We start from the raw sequence: 16364 nt of genomic DNA, 5'->3' as shown, positions 1-16364 counted from the left end.
ATCAGGAAGATGCATCTCAATGTCCAGTTCCAGTAACTCTATGATTGATATACATCACTTCCCGTATGAGGTTTTGTTCAGCTCTACGCAGAGAAAAGAAACTACATGAATATGTGAACTGCTGAAAAGAAGAAAAGAAACCCTGCCTTAGGCAGAATAGACAGTATAAGAACTGCTCGGACAGAACAGTGGGTGTGAACATAGGAGACCCTATGCTGTAGAGGTTGGACCTGTGTCTCACCCAGCGCCGATCCTCGGGCTCGGCACTGAGCTTTTGATTGTGACTATCTCGGACCGAATCTCGGTTGCAAAATAAAAATCTATTTTATTAATTATTAAATTTGGCTTGATCATTTTTACCTATAACAACCCCCTTTTCATGTTCCCCTGATAAAAGCAAATCATCCACATACTGCAACAACCTAACTCCTGAAGGTGGAGTAAACTCTCTTAATATTTTCTGCAAAGCTTGCCCAAACAAAATCCCCAAAAGAAAATCCCAGTCCTTCCATGTATAATCTCCATTTCCCAAATATTCCTCTATCTTTTCCCCCACCCTTATGGGATCATCCAAATATGGGGGTAATTATTTTTTTCAACCCTCTTATATCCTGGGTAGTAAGTGGTACAATTACAAACCCAAACCCTCCACCTTGACCCCCCAAAGGAACTTGGCGGAGTGGCATCTAGTGTACCCCTGCCTCTTGGGTCCGGGGAGCTTCTGATGTCCTAAATTGAGTTCTTCTTCTAGTTCTAGGGAGAGATACCATATGCTGCTCCCCTCCCCCCACACCATCATTATTCTCAGGTGGGGCCATAGGAACAGCATTTCCCTGATCCCCTTGCTCCGGGAGGTGAGGATACAAGAGACCTGCATCCCAATCCTCATCCTTTTCCTCTTCCTCCCTTTTTTTTCTTAACACATAGATTTCTTCTGTTGCTTGTCTAATCTATATCAATCCACATTCCCTTTCAATCCATCCTTTCCATTTCTCCTCTAAATACCTCCACAAAATTCAACACAAACAAATTCTATCTACCCTCCCAGGTTTACCTGTGCTACCCTCCATGGGGGCCCTCCCAGGTTTGCTCCCCGAAGATCCCATATTACTCACCGGTGAGATTTTCAGTGTTCCTTCCCTGTGGACTCTTCACGGACCCCCCTGGTCCGCCACTCATCTGTCTCCTGGACAGTCTCGGGAACCCAATCAATCGCCCAGAGCCGGCTGCCACCAAGGGGAGCTGATCACCCAAACTGGGTGAGGCGCGCCTCCAGCTCCGCTCACTGCCCACTGCCCCAGGCGGTGGAAAGATCCCGGACTGAGCCCCCAGCTTGTCAGGAAAATTAATCCACAAACATCAGAGGTTTATGTCCAAAAAGGAGACAGAGGAGTCCTTTTACTTTATTTAAATAAAGGGAGAGGCCATGGGGCATTCCCCTGGGGTCTCTCAAATTTTTGGAAGATGCAGCCTCCTTTTTATCCTAATTTCCTGGCTGCATTTCCCTTCTCTCTTTCCCCATTGGCTGAGGTACTTGAGAGGTACAGACTTCCAGATACACCTGATACCGAAGATTTCCCTCTAATGTATAACCCTCCCTTTTAATTTTTAATTCTTATGGAATTTAGGGTTTTCCCCCATTGTTTCTTTCATCTTTCAAAGTCTAATTTCATTTATCAGCAAACCTAGAGCTTATTTGTAAAAAGAAATATCTTTTTCCATTCATCAATAAGTGGAATCCTTCCCATTGTTTCTTTTATCTAACAGTGCTAGTTTTATCTACCAGCAGACCCACAGCTTGTTTGTAAAGACAAATCCGTTATTCCTCTCACAATGCATTATATACTTTTCTTTGCTGAGCATCTTAATACAGAAGAACCAATCTATACCTTTACTTTTACCTATAGCCTATCATAACTACTCTAATTACCATATTCACGTTACTATTCTCCAATCACATAAAGTTAGTATGTTACAGCTTAAGCTAGAAGTTGTTTTTCACTTTTCTTGCAGTGAAAAATTCTTAGACCTTTTTTCTATTTGCCATGTCAGCATGTTTGTTTGCCTATGGAATCTTTCTGCTTGGCAATAGCAACTTCTGTTTGAGGTTGGTTTATCCTTTGCTCTAAGGCATAAAACCCTCTTCTAACTAACATACCCTTTGCATTCTTAGTTATCCAGTAAGATTGGCTCAGCAATTCTTTTCTTCTATATCAAAACTTGCTTTCATTTCTACTCGTTCTTCAGATTCTACATTAAAAAATCTTTCTGCCAAGCATACATATCTGTGAGACTTTCTTGTCAAACTTTCATCTATCCCAACATTTAGGCATTATTGATTCTGATTATTTGGGACAAATTCATGCTATGGTATCTGTTAGTGAACCCCCTGTTACTATTCAAAAAGGAATTTGTATTGTTCAACTTGTTCTTTTTGTGAGATACATTGCAATTGCAGTGAATTGGAGTCGTGGTACAGGATGTCTTGGATCTACAGGACTAAAGTATTTTGGACTCAAAACGTGACAGATCAGTGCCTGGAAAAGGAATGCATCATTACAGCCAAGGGACATCATCCGGAGACCATAATAATAACAGGTTTGATTAACATGGGAGCAGATGTAACTATAACTTCACAACTTTTTTGGCCTCAGTCATGGCATAATGCATCATTTACCTTCTCATCCTATTTTGACTTTGACTACAGACATTCCTTTTTAGGGGAAACAAATTTGTTCTCCTGTTCCACTGGAAGGTACACCAGTTTTAACAGATGGATCAGGGAAAAATGGAAAAGCAGCTGTAGCCTGGAAAAAGGGTGATCATTAGGAATATGAATTTATGATTCAACAAGGGTCTCCTTAATTGGTCGATGTGGATTCCCTTGTGGCTGCTTTAGCAGTAAAAACGGTACCTAATGTGTTATCTCATCATTTTTTTCACCAAGGTACTTAGACACTGCGGCAATAATTTGTCACAAAGTGAAGCAAAATCAATTATTTCTTCTTGTCCTGATTGGCATATGACTCATATTTCATAATATTATGGTACCAATCCTAGATACCTACTCCCTTTGTAAGAATGGCAAACAGATGTTATAAAAATGCCTGAGTTTGGCCGTTTAAAGTCTGTTTATGCTACAATTGACATCTTTATTCATGCCATGGTTGCATTAGCATCGGCAGGTGAAGCAGCTTGGGATGTTATTCATCATTTTTGCCATGTCTTTTCTATTTTAGGTGTTCCATCACATATAACGACACATAATGGCCTGGCATATGTTTTACAAAACCTGCAAATGTTTTTCTGTCCCTGGGGTGTTGATCATTCTCCATATTTCAGTAGGCTAAATAATTTTTGAACTTGCTCATGGTGTTTTGAAGCACCAGGTTTAAAAATAAAAAGGGGGAATGTATAGGGAGTTACCTTAAGTGAGATTAGATAAAGCTGTTTATGTGTTAAACTTTTTGTGTCCTTTACCTGATTTACAATTGGCTCCTATATTCTATCATTTTTCTTCTTTGAATTCTAAATAGTCAAATGTTCCTAAAAATATTAAGGTATGGGTTAAAGATTTGATTACTGGAATGTGGACTGGCTCAGTGGAATTAATAACCTGAAAGAAGGGACATGTGTGTTCTCACAGAGAATGGCTCTCGTTGGGTTTTTTGCTCATTGTGCTTAGTCTTATTTGGAGTATGTAGGAAGGAACAGGATGGGTGGTTCCACAGCTGAAGTAGAATGAGTGGGTGACACTGGCCACTAGGTGGATTGAAGCATGGACCCTCAAAGAACATGCTGTGAAGATGACAATTCAAGGCAGAGCAAATGGGGGTATTGACTCACTCTGAAAACTCAAATTTAAATTGGTGGATGTTACCTTTACTTTTGTTCTTTGTATTTTTCTACAGAGAAGTTGGTAGTGCTGAGTAATGTGTCTTGTACCATTTCCCTTTGCATGGCACCAACAGTCCAAAAATAGGGGAATTTAATGTACCTAGGGGAGAAGTGTTGCCTTTGCATAGGGATGTTGAATTAGTAGTTAAGGTTCCACACTTTGAACAACTAGGTTAGTTGCCTATTATGATAGCAGCAACTAGTTGTAAAGTTAAGTGGATGCAACTTAGATCTAAGTGGTGACTAGGCAGATGACTTGGTCTCTAATTCTGTGTGGAGAAAAATCTATTCAACTAAAAGTGAAAGTGTCATCCTGACATAAATGTGTCATTAAGGGACTGCGGGGTCTGTAGCAACATTTGAAAATTCATTTTCTATGTGTCTTGTTGGTGCATCTTTATTGTTGGTGCATGGTTATGAACATCAGGATTTTGAGGGTATGTGTTGTAGGGTTTGTTAGATCATTGTGGATTAGTTCATGGGAGTTTTGGATTTGCAGGAAGAAGTTAGTAATTTGCAGGTGAATGAAGGATGGAAATGGTTGAGTGGTTTCCTTGCAAGTTGGGGTATTGTTGAATGGCTTGGGGTATTGTTGAAAGGTGGACACTTAATTTCACTGGTGGTTGTCATCATTGTTTTGTGTTTCCCATCTGCTTGGATTTTTGCAAGGGCCCTGCAAAAGTCCTTAGCGGTTGTGTTTGTGGTTCAAATACAAAAAAAGGGGGAATTGTGGAAGAGGTTTTACAGCGACTTCTCTGAGCTAGAGAGAAGTTTGGTAAGAAGATCCATGTTTACCCCTGAAAGAATTTCCTACCAATGTCATTGACATAGAAACCAAGAAAGAGAGAAGGATAAGAGAAACCTGCAACTGTCTATTCCAATAAGCACTTTCTTTGTCTCTTCTGACCAATGAGTAAAGTGTAAACTTATGAGCTTTGTAAGAATGTATAAAAAGCATGCATGCTAAAATAAAAATGGGTTTGAAGCCTTCTGAAAATGGAGTGTTGCTTTGTATTGTGACCATCTCAGCTACGACAGAAGACCCCTTTGAAGAAGCAAAATTAATTTCTGAAAAAAATGAGCGAATAATGGAGGTTAGAAAACAAGAATTACTGCTTAAGCCAAATGATTTATAAAAAAGAATATGGGAGGGATTGTTATAAATACATATTATAATACTGTCTTTTTACAAATATTAGAATGGATGCTATATGTATAATGTTAAAGTAACTTTGCTGTAAAGATATAGTTTTGGTTTTTTTTATTTCTGTGGTTAACTAAACTTAGACATAGTAGTAAAATGGCTCATATAGTATGCTTGTGTTAAAATGCCTGCTTGGTTGGGATAACATTCAATGGACATGTGATGGAGACCCCTGTTACTGACATGCCAATTATCAGCACCCACCATCTGTAGAAAATATGGACCAAAGCCCAAACTGGAAGTGATAAAAAGAATGGACCAAAACCACAGCCAAGAAATATGCATGCTCTAAAAAGGTGGACCCGAGGAGGAGCCATGCTAAACAGTTCTTGAAACATGTAAACTGGTTTGGGGGGAAGTTTAAATATACATAATTGTTTATGAATATGCAATAGGCTGATGCAATAGGAAAGGTATTTAAAGAGTATCTCTGAAAGAGCAGGTGTGTTCTCGGTAGAATGCCAAGCACCCAGCCATAAATCTTTGCTTTATTGTCTTTGTCTCCTATTGTCCTTTATTAAACTTTTAAATTTTTACGGGAGACTGAACCTCATTTTTCATACAGTGCAGCGCTCCAGCTATGTGAATCATCCCACCACGTTTCTGTGATGGCGACTACATCATATCTCTGCTGTTGTACCATGGCTTCCAGCTCTTCTTCTTTGTTACCCATGCTGCATGCATTAGTATACATGCATTTCAGCTGGGCTACTGATTTCACCCCATCTCAGGTTTACCACCCTTGGTCCTGCTTCCAGACAACCCAGCTGCATCCCCTTCCCCCTTCAAATCTATTTTAACACCCTCTCTGTGAGTTCCACCAGTTCATGAGCTAAAATCCTTCTGCCCTTAACAGAGAGATGGAGCCCATCCAGTTCCAACAGACCAGGTGCCATAAAATTTGCCCCATGATCAAAGAATCCAAAATTCTTCTGAGGACACCAACCCTTGAGCCACTTGCTGATAATGTGGGCTCTCCTATTCCTTTCATCATTTTTCTCTGCCACCAAAGGAACAGAGCAGAACACTACCTGTGCTTCTGCCCTATCAACCACTTGATCCAGTGCCCTAAAGTCCCTTTTAATTGCCCTGACTGACACTCCCCTTTTCAATCTCATCAGTGCCAGCCTGGAGTATCAGCAGTGGGTAATAATCAAAGGGCTGAATCAGCCCAGGGAGTCTCTTGTTAATATCCCATACCTGGGCCCCAGGGAGGCAGCAGACCTCCCTGTGGGATGGGTCTGGTCGACATATGGAGCCCTCTGTGAGAAACACGGCTCACTATTTAAAATTTTGTAAAAGTTTTTTAAGGGAGAAAAAGGGATAAAATCCAGTGCTGGAGTGCTTGGCTATTTGCCAAAAGCACACGGTTAAACTATGTTCTCTATATACTGTTACATTATAGGGATTACATGCATATTCATAAGAGTTTATGCATATTCAAATATTCTTTTGAGTTTAGATGTTCTTTTGCTTGGTTTTCACCTTTGACTTGTCTTCATGCCATCTTGTAGATTAAACTAATATCTTTTATTTTTTCTTGTGGTTCCATCCTGCTGTATTTTCACTCCCTGATAATGAGGGTCAATAAATTCTTCTTTTTTTCGGTGTTCTGGTTTCTGTTTTGGTTATCTTGTCTTTCAGACAATGTTCCTGAATGTGGAAAATAATCTAATTATTTTGCACCATTTCCTGAGTTAGTTACATGAAAAAACATTTCAACATTTCACAGTATCTGTTATGCTATGGTCTAAAATAGTATATATCACACTACTATTTATAAAAGCTATACGGTGCATACATAAACTGATAGATTAAAAGTAGTAATTACAAACTGTAGTATATCAGAATTTTTGTGATAAATAATAACTTGCAAAACAAAAGTTAATACATAAATGCGAAAGCCAATAACTATATTTGTTATTTATAACACCTCTGTTCCCCTCATAAGGGATCCACCTACTACGACTACCCTTATTTTCTTTTTAATGTCAGAGGTGGTGATCCATGTGACAGATGAAGCATAATTGGGAGGCTTACTGGGCAGATCATTTTCATCTTTGTCATCTGGCTGACCCTCTAGATCCAGGGCCTCATTCTGAAGTGACACCTGGGTAGGTGATGGGGGTCGGGAGGAATTTTTATTACCTCCCCAAGTAGGGACCCATTTCCATTCCCCTTCATCCACCAGGTGTCCTATTGCCTGACAGTGGGAGGCATGGGAGTCCTCTGACTCCTGGAGGCCCTCCCTCAAGGATGGAAGGGCAGAACTCCACCAATCCATTTCCCTTTCACTTTCCCTAATACTCCTTAGTCTTTCTACTTCCTCCCTAAGCTTGGCCACCGTCAAAAGGAGATCATTCACCTGTTCACACTGCAGGCAGGCTTCTTCTGCAGCGCCTCCTGGTACCACTGATAAGCTCAAATACTCCGCACAGGAATGGGTCTGGACAGGTGCATCATTTTTGGAGGGTTCTACTTGGTTGCATACACTTTTACTAACTGTAGTTTTTGATCATGTAAAAACCATTACTAAGAAAAAAAACCCAAAACCAACCAACCAAACAACAAAACCACAACAAACAACAAACTAAAAACCCCACTAAGCAGGAGGAAACCTGCAACCCTGCCTGCTTGCCCTGCCTGTGCGAACTGCTATGCAAACTCCCGTGCCATGCTCTCAGAGACTTGCCACGCCCTTGTTTGCCTGCTCCTGTTTGCCGCAATCTGGAGGAATGCCCTGCCTTGCGCCTGCAAGGTTTCAGTTTACATTCCTTTGCAAAAACTGTAATTCAGTTGTGGGTTTTCTGTTATGAGCCCAGGTCATACCAGGAGGAGAAAAATTATCTTTACAATTTCCTTATGAGGGTGTCACTGAAACTCAGGAAGAAAAGAAACTCACCAACACCATCTTTTAAGTGCTAGTGAGTTAGACATTATTTTATTCTGGCCAGGATGTGCAGTGGAAATCATTCCATCCACACGTGGTTTTTTTACTAGACTTTTCACATATTTACACATTAAAAAAACCCGAAGGAATTCTCATTCATTGGTTCTACAGTACACAAGTCTTAGTATTTGATCTTCTGTTGGTTATTGATCCCTTTGCCTTTAATACTAATTTGGTCCTCATTCTTTGGTTCTCTTATCAATGTTTTCCTAGACCAGGTGTCTCTGACCCTTCCAGTGGGTAATGACCATTAATGTCCTTTTACGTCCTCTGTATCTTCTGGCTACTCCTAACATGTAGATGTTAAACTCTCAGCGTCTAGGAATCTTCTTTTTGTTGATTGAGGCCTATCAGGCCTCACCCAGAGAAACTCAAACCCTCGGTGAACAGTCTTTTGAAGACAAATCTCAGTTCCCCTCCTGGCATGTGAGACAGAACACATGACAGACCTCTCCATTCATCAGCCAAAACAGCCCCGGTTTTTATTCGGAGCTTACTTTTATAGGCAATTCAAGGCTCCCAGCTCTAAACAGACTTTGGTCTAATCTCCACGCCCCCCAGACTCTGAACCAGTCTAATGCTGGTACTTCAGGAGACTTGTTATTGGCTGGGTTTCTCATTTATAACCAGATTAATGTTCAATACAAATCAGCTTGTACTGCAACACCCTCCCCCTTGGCAAAGGTGAACAAACCCATGACTAAAGTTAGTAAAAAACTTTAAAAAAAAATTGAGTTATGTAATTTCCAACATGGGGGCAGTCATCATTGACTCATCTTTGGTAGTAATACCCCTCAGTAACCCACAGAGGGTCAATGTTTTTCTCCTCACTACCCTCTCTGAGGGTTGGTTTGACTTTCTCCTGAAGAAAACCTTGCAACAGGTCTGAGTCACAACAGAAAACTCTTCAACAGTTTTGAACCACACTGATCATTCCACCACACATCCAAGGGATCCTGTAATTCCTCAACCCACTCAAGGGTTTAGGGGAAGATAGTTTGACTAACTCTGGGTTGTGCATGGGAGAAACAACAACAGTTCTCAGGAGGTTCAATAACAAATAAGTCATTGACCCACCTAAGGTTAATGTCTTTCTCCCTACTACCCTTTCTGACAGTTGGCTTGACTTTCTTACAAAGAAAACCTTAAAACAGGTCTGAGTTATACCAGAAAACTTTTCAAAATATCTGATGTGCCCAGCTCATTCCAAGAGGAGAAAAATTATAGCAGTGGGGGGCAGTCAAGATCAGGCACATCCTGGGTTGCTGTGATCTTCTGCTGGAGATTTTGGCTTTGACCAAAAATCAGTTCTACTTTATTGGGCACTCTGGCATTTATCCCCACAGAAAAAAACCTTCTCACCACTTCTCAGAGTAATCCTGCTGACTATGCCAATAAAATGTTACAACCTGCCCCAGAAGGTGAGGGTTACCTAGGTTCGTGTTAATAGATCCTTTGGGGTGGGTGTTGGAGGCTAGTGAATCAAAGGTTTAAAGAAACTGAAAGAGTTAAAAGTTTAGCTAGATTTAGTTAGGGGAGATAGAAACAATTAAGAATATACCAAGAAGAGTAGAAGTAATGGGAAGTAGTTAATTATTAGCAGATAGAAATTAAGGCTAAGATATAAATCATGTATTTGTCTTTACCGTGTTTAAAGAAGCAAGACGGGATGCGGATCTAATTGTGAAAAAGCAGAAGACCATGGCCTACACCTGGGCCCTGAAACTTGAGCTATTGCCAAGGGGTCTAAAGCCTGCCAACAAGGCAAAAGTAAAGCGTCACTTTGACCTCAGAAGACCACCGACCCATTTCAAAACCCACCAACCTATTTGAAGTGAAAGACTGCGCAAGCATGAAGGCACTTTAGACTCAATTATAATACATTTTAATATGAAGCAGGGGTAGGTGGGGTTAGGCAATGAATATGTATTAAGCGTTTTAGAAATTATATGAATATGTAAGACTTTTTTAGATAAATAGAGAGCTGGAACCTATGATTCTTTACACATGCCTTTAGAAGTAATGCCACTTGTGCCCAGCGCTGTAATAAATATACCACTTTTCAACTTTAATTACTTGAAGAGTCATCTGTCGGTGCTTCAGCTAGGATTTTTCCTTTTTTTTTTTTCTTTCTCCAAGGGAATTTTTCTCCCATTTGTTTCCTAAGAGATGAGAAAAACGATACTTAAGAGAGACAAAAGACGTGGCCAGGAGGGGGAGGAGGAGGCAAGGGGTGCGGTTTGCTGCAGTCTCTTAGCTGGGGAGAGAGTTTGGTGGCTAGAGGGTTTTTTTCTTGGAAAGTGCAGAGATACCGTGAGACTTGACTGGGGGTCAGGGGCTGGGCTCAGCGACGCCTGCAGCTGTGGGGGAATCATCGCACTTTCCCTGCCTTGTCGGGCGCCAACAGCTCCCCTGATGGCTGTGGTTGTAACTACACCAAAGCAGAAAGTGCTTGACAGCCAAGAGAGGGCTGTTACTGGCTTTCTATTTTCTTTGTTGTTGCTGCCATTGTTATTGTTTGTTTCTCTTGATATACATATATATAAGTAAAGAACTGTTATTCCTTTTCCTATATCTTTGCCTGAAAGCCCCGTAATTGCAAAGCTATAATAATTTGGAGAGAAGGCAGTCATATTTTCCATTTCAGGAAGATTCCTGCCTTCCTTGGCAGACACCTGTCTGCTAAACCAAGACAGTTGTTATAGATGAGTAATGTGATGGTTGACCCTCACAATTAAAGAGTGAATATTATGTATATGTTAAGAGAAGTTTTGTAAATGTATAGTTATGTTTCCCCTCCCCCTTGCATGGTTATCATGGGATGGCCTGGGTAGGCAGGGCATTTGGGAAGGTTGGCTTGTTACTATGGCAACACCTGACCTCCAATCAAGAACAAAGGGGCCAACCCAGTCTTGCCCTCTGTTCCTTGGCTTACTTTACTTGTGATTCTTAATGAAACTGCCCCAATACTTCTTACTGTTCCTTGTGCACTTCCCTTCAACAGATGCTTTTAATTCTCACCTATTAAAACAGAAAAACAGTTCTCGAACTGGCTGGTGGAAGCTTGGCTCTACTTTTTGGATGTCGTGTTGTTTCTTTGGTTGTCTGTTTCTGCTTGAGAGTCAATCTCATTTCACCTGATCTGGATGTTATAGTCCATTCTTTGGGTTCTTCAGCTGGGCTTTTAACTCTGTTGGTATGACTCCATCCCCTCTCTGCAGTTCGCACAGCCGATTTGGTGGTGAGCAGTGCCTGAAAGGGACTGAGAGGAATGGCAGATTTGTCTTTACAAACAAGCTGTGGGACTCCTGGTAGATAAAACTAGCACTGAGAAATAAAAGAAACAATGGTAAGGATTCCACTGATTGATGAATGGAAAAAGATATTTTTTGGGGAAGATGAAACAGGAAAGCCTTATAAATATGATTGCCTGGCAAAAGGTTTTGAGAATATATAAACTATAAGCAAGATTGAAATGAAAGCAAGCTTTGAGATACCAAGCCTTAGTTACTGGACAACTGGAAAACAATGGTATGGCCAGCTGAAGGTAATCCCCTTTTGATGAAACAATACCCTCTGCTTGCAGACAGGTCCAAGGGTCAAAGCAGACCCTACTAGCTTGGCAGAAGGGGTCCAAAGAGTAGTTTTTAGGGTTTAAAATGTAACACTGTATGGTAATGTCATGATTCTTATAGGCTGTATGCAAATTCTATAGGATTTGTATCTTGTACTAGATTGGTTTGTGAAAATTAGAATATTCAGCACAGAAGAAGATTTATTGTATTGTAACGGGAACTTCGCTCTCTTACTCTTGCTCTTATTCTTGCCCTCTCTTACTCTTACTCTCTTACTCTTACCCTTGCCCTCTCTTGCTTTTGCCTCTCTCTCTTGCTCTTTCGGGCCTGCTCCGAGCTGCGGCTAGCAGCTCTAAGTAGGGCCCCTGCACCCACACCCTTTGTAATAAACTGAATGTTCCAAGACCTGACTTCAGAGATCTCTCATCTCCGTCCATCCCGACTGTCCTACCAACCAACACTCCAACAGATATTTGCTTTTACAAATAAACTTTAGGGTTGCTGATAAATTAAATTGGATATTGAAAGATGAAAGAAACAATGGGGGAAAACCCTAAATTCCATAAGAATTAAAAATTAAAAGGGAGGATTATACACTAGAGGGAAATCTCTGGTATCAAGCGTATCGGGAAGTCTGTACCTCTCAAGTACCTCAGCCAATGGGGAAAGAGAGAAGGGAAATGCAGCCAGGAAATTAGGATAAATAGGAGGCTGCATCCTCCAAAAATTTGAAAGACCCCAGGGGAATGCCCCATGGCCTCTCCCTTTATTTAAATAAAGTAAAAGGACTCCTCTGTCTCCTTTTTGGACATAAACCTCTGATGTTTGTGGATTAATTTTCCTGACAGGACCTTCCCACTGAGGAGTTAGAGGCTGATCTCACCATGACTTGATCATTACCCAATCCCTGGGATTAATATTATGGATTCTGAAATCCAGGGTGGTAGTTTGAGGAATTACTCCTTTATGTCTTACCCCTTCTAAGGTTTGTGCTATAGACACAACATATTTCCTGGCATTGGCTTCTCCTTCCTCATAGGTGACATCTTTCTGGGGCGAGGTCAAAAAGGGTAACCTAAACATCATTTCATGTGGTGACACCCCCAGATCTGACCAGGGTTGGGTTCTAATTCTTAATAAGGCTAAAGGGAGACATTTTATCCATGACATCTAGGTTTCAATCATCAGCTTAACTAGAGTTCTTTTAAGAGTTTGATTCATTCTCTCAACCTGACTGGCACTCTGTGGATGCCATGGAGTATGTAACTCCCATTTCACTCCCAGGGCTTGAACAACTTTCTGCAATATTTTAGATGTGAAATGAGTTCCTTAGTCTGAATCAATCCTGTTCACCATCCCATATTGGGGATGATTCTAGAATCGTTTTACTCACAATATTGGTATTGGCTTTAACAGTGGGTACCGCCTCCACCCATTGAGTCAGGTGATCTACTATGACTAGCAAAAATTTTCACCATTGTACCTGGGGAAGCTCAGTAAAATCCACTTGGATGTTTTGAAAGGGTCGTAAGGCTAGTTATCACCCTCCTCTAGGTGTTTTCCTCATGATTTTCCTATTCCCTTGTTAATATATCGCACACTGTTCAGTTACTTGTGTAGCTATTCTGAAAATTCCTATGCAGCCACAGTCCCTTAGCTCTTGAATACCTCAGTGTGTTGTATCATGCATGCGTTCTAGCATTTTCTTGGCAAAGGGTTTATTCAACATTTGCTTCCCATCTGCTAATCTCCACCTCCTCTCGTTATCTTTCTTGGCTCCTATTTTGAGGAGTTCTTCCTCCTCTGTCCCACTGATTATGGTGACTTCTTGCATTTCTCTCATGGGGGTTATTACCATCATTAGTTTTTCTGTCCCTGATTCGTCTGCATTTTTAGCATCTAAATCTGCTAAATGGTTCCCACGTGCCTCTTGAGTCACCCCTCTTTGATGTCCTTTAACATATACTACTGCCACTTCTGGTAATTGTAAGGTTTCTAATACCTCCAAAATAAGTTTTTCATGAATCAGTCCCTTTCCCTTTGAATGTAATAATCCCCTCTCCCTAAATTTTTCCAAAGTTATGCACTACTCCAAAAGCATATTTTAAGTCTGTATATATTGTTCCTCTTTTCTGTGTTAATATTTCTAGACCTTGTTTTAGGGCATATAACTCATATGCCTGGGCTGACCAGCTGGAAGGTAACTTCCCCTTTTCTATGGCCACTAACTCTTCATCTACTATAGCGTACCCTTGACGCCGTTGAGCAGGACGGGAACAGAGAACTCCACATTAGAAGGCAAAGAAAATGAACTCTGATTTATTTCAAATGTACCGCTCTATATATAGAGAACATTGAGAAGACTAATTTCATTGGTCTTAGAGTAAAAACATCTCACGGCATTGGTGTGCAGTGAATGACACACAGTAGCAGAACATATCTATAAACAATGTGAACAAAAGAGATTAGAGAATTATTTACATTCTTTCCCAGCTGCTTCCCAGGCTCCCGCCTGGTTAGAAAACCCTTTTCTCTTTCTCTCTGACTGAGCTGAGAATATCCACATACCCTGACACCCGATGCCCCTGGATTACCCTTGAAGATCCATCAATGTATAATTGTTTCCCTCCTTGGAGTGGTTGATCTGTTAGGTCCTCTCTTTAGTTTGATAGTTTATAACCTCTAGGCAATTATGCACTAGTCCCTCATATGGTTCTCCATACAAAAACTGGGCAGGGTTGAGTTGCTTGCTCACGATTAGCTCTAAATCATTATCTATTGAGACGGCTTCATACTTTAACGCTCAGGAATCAGTGAGCCATTTCTCAGCCTTTTGGCTTAGGATACTTCTAACTGAGTGTGGGATATACAGTTTCAATTTTCCCCCAAAGGTTAATTTTTTGCTTTCCTCTACAAGTAGGGCGGTTGCTGCCTGAATGCAGGTTGGACACCTCTGGCTGACAGGGTCTAGCAGTTTTGATAAATAGGCCACTCGTTTCCTGGATCCTTCCCAGTCTTGGGCTAGTACTCCATGAGCTACCCCTTTTTCTATATCTACAAAGAGATAGAAAGGTTTGTCTAAGGCAGGAAGACTCAGCGCCAGTGTACTGACTAATTTTTGTTTTAACGCCTCAAACTTTTGCTCATCTTCTTTTTTCCACCTAATCTCTTCTTCTACTAACTTTTCACCCAAGAACCTGATGGCCTACCTGTATCCTTCAATCCATAGCCTACAATATCCCTGATGATTCCCCATTTGTAAGAAATGATACTCACTTAAAAAAATAAAAATACAAATGCAGTAATACAAAACGCCACCAACAGAGTCAGAATACGACCTGATACCCTGTTGGTCAGGGTGTTGGTAGCAGTCCGATTAAATGGTGGCTACAGTCCTCCTGGAGTGACAAATTTAGTTCTGTTGAAACAATGATCCTGTAGAAGGGTGTAGTTTTCCTCTGAAGGTCCAGTGGTGATGTAGATGGGCCTGGCCTTCCTCTGGGAATCCAGTGCGAAAAGGCTGCCTGTGGTGTTCCAAATCTCAGATTATATCCAGGTAGGAATGCTTGGCTCTTCCCCCTGGGCAAAGCATCTCACAATGGGATGCTGTAATTTTATCAGTCATTCAGTGAGACTCAATGGCCCATTAACAGAAGATATCTCCCTGAGGGAGGATGGGTAATGGAAGAGATAAAGAAAATTGCCACACCTGGTTTTAACAGGTGGCTCATTAACAGAAGGTAACTGCCCCACCTGCTTCTAACAGATGGCAATAGAATGCACACCCCTGGCCACATCTTGTATGTACAACCAAAGACATATCCACATAATGATAAATGATGTTCTGAGGGTACTGAGTTTGCAAATAATTTTTCAGGTATACAATTTTCTAATTTCATGGCAACATCTAATATCATCACAACTAATAAAAAAATCTATATTAATTCAGTGCAATCAGACTTTTAAATGAAAGTTCTTTAAAAGGCAGTATACATCTTATATAACAAGTTTTACTAATCATACACTACATCAGCATTTCTTTTGAAAAGTGTAAACCTTGCAAAGTAGTGTTAAAGTAAGGAATGATATAATGCTATCTGCATGTAGAAATATACTACATTCACACAGGTAACCCTAAATTTCTCTAATAAACAGTCATGTCAAAATCTATAGTTTACTTGAAAATACAAAGTTAGTTTTAACAAAAGCAAAAAATGTGTGATTCAGTAAAACCTATTTTCTAACATGAATAGTTTACATTCACAAAGACACTAAGGTTGGGAAAAATTAAGTATTTCCCAGAAGCTCAAAATGAGACAGAAGTTTTCTTAACTATTAAATGGCATGCAAACATACTGATTTCTTGTAGGTTATTTCTCTGTCACCTAAAAAATGTCACATACAGAAAATTTTCTCAGCTGTCTTTGACACAAAGTTAGTTTTTGTTAATTTAAATATTATGCCCTTCAGATCCTCATGATCCATACAGCAGTTAAAAAACTTTCAGAAACCCTATCAATATCTAAATTTGCCAATTTTCCTTTACAGAAAGTATAAACAAGTTTACAAATCCAGGCAGAGGCATTACAATTCTATTAACATCAACTCATTAGCTGGTTTCAAAAGAGAGGGTTAGTGTCTGTACCAAATTTTGATTTGCAGCTACACTCCAGTGGTAATCTTTTCCACATCGCAGACATGGAGGGGGGAACAGTCGTTCTTTCTTTTCCTTCGAGTG

The sequence above is a fragment of the Vidua chalybeata genome (genome assembly GCF_026979565.1).
Source record: "Vidua chalybeata isolate OUT-0048 chromosome W unlocalized genomic scaffold, bVidCha1 merged haplotype SUPER_W_unloc_2, whole genome shotgun sequence".
In the NCBI taxonomy this organism is placed as follows: Eukaryota; Metazoa; Chordata; class Aves; order Passeriformes; family Viduidae; genus Vidua; species Vidua chalybeata.
The sequence above is the reverse complement of the archived record's forward strand: the minus strand, read 5'-3'. Positions refer to the sequence as shown.